This window comes from Lissotriton vulgaris, chromosome 1_1 (assembly GCF_964263255.1).
Source record: "Lissotriton vulgaris chromosome 1_1, aLisVul1.2, whole genome shotgun sequence".
NCBI classification, from domain to species: domain Eukaryota; kingdom Metazoa; phylum Chordata; class Amphibia; order Caudata; family Salamandridae; genus Lissotriton; species Lissotriton vulgaris.
The window spans coordinates 377670964-377675641 of NC_141685.1; the positions used below are offsets into that span (position 1 = coordinate 377670964).

Sequence of the window (4678 nt, forward strand, 5' to 3'; positions counted from 1 at the left end):
CCAAATGTGAAGCACATGGCAGACAATTTAAACAAACAGGCACGCATTACCTAGATCATACATGTGTGCAGTTGGCATTGGAGGGGAACACACACACCAGCACTACTGACAATGACAGTCCATTCACATTGTATGACCACTCAAGTTCACATATTAAAATGTAACAATGTGACTAGGAAAACAGGTCTACACCAGATGACCACACATCAAAACTGCTTTTCAGACATCAAGAAAGATCACACAGATATGATGGACCCTGGCCACCCCGCAAGTAATTCTGTGGATTGAATAAACATCTGTTCTGGTATTGCATCCTAACATGACGTGTACAATTTAGCAAACCTGACCGTAGAATCATTAGAAGAAGAGTAGATCATCACAAACAACCATCATTGCACCCTCAAGCCTCAGAGTCAATAAGAACTAAAGTGCTTGTCTCCTCTGGCAAACTCTGAAAAAGTAAAACAAGCTATTGGCAATGTTAAAGTGGCATACAGAGCATGTTTCACATGAAACCATACCCATACATAAAAACTTTTATTTAGCAAGGACATAGACAAAGCAGACAACAGGAGTAACTGTCTTTATTACATATCACCAAGATAGGCATCCAAAGTGACAAACAGCAAGGCCATTGGCCAGTACAAAGTAGAAAAAAGTACATGTGTGCATGAGAAACTGCACAGGGAATGGGCATTCAAAGTGACAAACAGCAAGGCCATTGGCCAGTCCATAGTGCAAAGTAGGTACATGTGTACATGAGAAACTGCACTGGAAATGGGCATCCAAAGTGATAAACAGCAAGGCTATTGGCCAGTACAAAGCAGAAAAAAATATATGTGTGCATGAGAAACTGCACAGGGAATGGCCATCCAAACTGATAAACAGCAAGGTCATTGACCAGTCCATAGTGCAAACTAGGTACATGTGTACATGAGAAACTGCACATGGGATGGGCATTCAAATTGACAAACAGCAAAACCATTGGCCTGTCCATAGTACAAAGTAGGTACATGTGTACATGAGAAACTGCACTGGGAATGGGCATCCAAATTACAAACAGCAAGGCCAATGGTCAGTAAAAAGTGCAAAGTAGCTACATGTGCACATGAGAACCATCACAGGGAATGGGTGACACTGTTCACTGCCATGGGAATCACCACAGCTTGGGGGATACCAATGGGCAGTACAGGCACCGCAGTGGGAGAAATAGGTTTGGGAGGGGTACTTTGCCTCAGACTTGGCTGTCAGTTGAACTGGGAGGTGCCTGATTGTCGGGGCTAGTTGGAGGACTGGACCTGGGAGAGAGAGGATCAGCTGAGGTAGAGGCATCAGTGGCTGTCTGAGCTGGAAGGATGCTTGGACCGCGTGGCATGGTGGCACGGGGAGGAGGATATATGCTGCCATGAGACAGTGTGTGAGAGTAAATGTGGAAGGCTGCCTCTCCACTTCTTGGGGATTCAATAGCCAAAAATTGTCTTGGTAGGAGTGGGAAGTGGGGCGGCCACAACAGACACACTCTCCACCAAAGGTGCATCAGGTGCTGGTGGTAGCCCACCCTGTGGGGATCTGCTGGGTCTCGTGGTACACTTGGCCTGGCCTTTTTCCATCTTCTGTCGACCAGGTGAACCTCCCACATTGCCCTCCTTTCCCAGCTTCACAGGGGTGTGGGTAGGAGTTGAGGTTGTGGGTGAATCTACCCTAGATAGCTGTTTCTGCAGACTCGTTCCATGCACAAACTTCACAGCAGGCACAGCAACTGTTTGTCTTTGGGAGCAGGTTTGGGGACGGGTGTGTCCTTGGATGGGGCTGATTTGGATGCATGTGAGCCTGAGGCCTGTTTCTTGGCCTGATGCCCCTGAGTATCACCTGAAGTGGTTTTGCCTTTGCGCTCCTGTGTGACTAATATTTGTTTTGGGGATGGTGTCTGCGCTCTGGGCTGCTTGGAGTGCTACTGTTGTGTGCTGCTTATGGCGTACTTGGAGCCTGAGGGCTGTGGTGTGTGGTCACTCTCGTCAGATGTTGCCACTGGCAGGGTGGTTGCTGAAGGGACTGGAGCTGGACTCTGAGCCCATGAGAGCTGAATGGCTGCCGTCACTGTGGAGGACAAAGACTGGACAGTTGAAGGCAATTACCTGTGCCAACATCTTGTCATGATCCTGGAAGGCATTCAGGAGAGCAGCCTGACCCACATACAGCTGGCGCAAAAGGTTCACTGCCTCACACTGAGGCCAGCAGGGGAGACAGGGGCAGTGGTGCCTGGGGGGAAGGACACTCTTCCCTTCTTACTCCCACTCCCTGTGTCCACCAACATCGAGGAGTTACCACTGGCGTCAGATGACGTTGAGGTTGGTGTTTCTGGGCGTGATTCTTCAAGGGTATTCCTGTCCCCATCCGAGGGGCTGGTCACATCAGTGTCAGTGAGCTCATGTGTAGCAGTCGTGCAAGATGCCTCACCACTGGTGTCCGATCCCTGACCTTCTGTGACCTCAATAAATGCTGCAATAGACAGAGACGTAGGTTCAGTTTAATGGCATACTCACAAACATCATAAGCAAGCAAAGCACAAAACTAGATTATGATAACCCCATGTTGAACAACATCCTGTGCAGTCTGCATGTACAACCTTAATGCAAAAATCAGAAGATGCATGTTCACATTCATACTTAGCATTAATGAACACTATTTTGGACACCGATTCTGACCAAGATGCGATACATCTCAATCGCTGGTTGGAACAAGCCGTGGTAAGCCTAGCTCCTGAAACTAGTATAAGAGACAAAAATAAACTGTCCTCGGCCCCATGGTATAACACCAAGTTGAAAGACCTTAAAAAAATCTGCAGAGCCAAAGAAAGGCTCTGGAGAAAGGAATACTCAGAATATGATAAAAAGCATTATGGAAATGCGTTAGCTAAATACAAGGAAGCTTTAAACAAGGCATAATCTAGCTATTTCTCTGAGAAAATCATGGCCTCCAAAAATACCTCTCGAGAACTTTTCAAGACAGTCTTTAAACTTTCCAAGCTTGCCAATACTAAACATTTTAAATCAACAAGTCAGTTTTGCAACAAACTTGCCAATTTTTTCCGATAAAGTAGTAAAAGTATACGACGAATTTTCTACTGACGTAAATGAGACTAGACTAACCGAATGGAAGCCGAAGGCATCAATCACACAAGTGTTCCTAAAAAAGTTTAGACATCTCACACAGGAAAAAGTTGAAAAACTCATCTTGGCAACTCATTCAGGTTCCCCTTTGGACCCTTGCCCTGCCATGGTCTTTCATATGGCCCCGGCAGCCATTGCCAAGGTCTTGACACCCCTTCTGAATAACATTCTAGATCAAGAACATTTCCCGACGTATTGGAAGAACTCTCTTATAAAACCTATTCTGAAAAAGCCGACTTTGGATCCTTTGGAAGTGGCAAACTATTGGCCTATTACTTCTTTACAATTCCCCTCTAAAGTTCTGGAAAGAGCAGTAAATGAAGAACTGCTAACTTTTACTGAGTCAAACGATATACTAGACCAAGCACAGCACGGCTTCAGGCCACGACACAGCACAGAGTCTGCATTGATTGCAGCCACTGAAAGCTTACGCGCGCAACTAGATCAGGGCGGGAAGGCAATATTAATATTGCTTGATTTATCCACCACGTTTGACACGATTGATCACCATATACTTCTTCAGCGGCTGGTAGAAATAGGTATCACAGACAGGGCCGCAGACTTTCTTCAGTCCTACCTAGCCGATAGACTGCAAACAGTGACGTTAGATGAACACAAATCTCCCTCCTTTTTTATACCATGTGGGGTGCCTCAGGGCTCGGCACTCTTGCCCACCCTGTTTAACATATATGTAGCTCCACTGGCAAAGCTTATTCGCTCCTTTGGCTTTACAGCCATATGCTACGCTGACGACAGGCAAAGCGTTGTCTCACTGACTGTGATATCAGAGGACGTGGCAGCACGTTTTAACTCATATCATCAATTGGATGCAAATCAGTTGCTTAAAGTTGAACACCGGGAAGACGGGTGTAGTAACGCTTGGCAGGCACTCTTCAATTTGGAACTCCGCTTGGTAGCCTCATACAGCGGGATCTTTCCCTAACCCGTAAAAAAGGTAAACAATCTCGGAGTCCTAATTGACGATCATCTTTTCCTATCAGACCACGTCAATAGCATTACCTCTTCCTGTTTCTATACCCTGAAAATTCTTAGGAAAATCCTACCTTTTATCCCTATTCCCCTCAGGAAAAGGGTAGCCACAGCTCTGATTTTGTCGAAAATCGATTAATGTAACTCACTCTACCGTGGAGCCAAAAAAAGTGTGACACATAAACTGCAGACTCTACAGAATGCAGCTGCGCGACTACTACTGAATCTACCCAAATTCAGCTCCATTAGTCATGCAATTCGAGAACAGCTGCACTGGCTCCCTATCTTAGCTAGGATCCAATTTAAGTCCATGTGTATCTTACATAAGGCATTGCACGAAAAAGGACCAGGACAGATTAGACAATATGTTGAGCGTTATGCGCCACAGAGAGTTCTCCGCTCCACCTCGGCATCCTTACTTATAGTTCCAAGGATAAAGATGCTGAAGTGGGGCGGTAGAAGCTTTTGATTTCTAGCTCCGATGCTATGGAACTCTATGCCCCTGCATCTTAGAACCC

General features: G+C 46.0%; 1 pseudogene; it reads right to left on the minus strand.

Moving 5' to 3' along the window:
* Nucleotides 1-1234: 1234 nt before the first annotated feature.
* Nucleotides 1235-2314, minus strand: LOC147747207 (uncharacterized; annotated as a pseudogene).
* Between the last annotated feature and the right edge of the window lie 2364 nt (nt 2315-4678).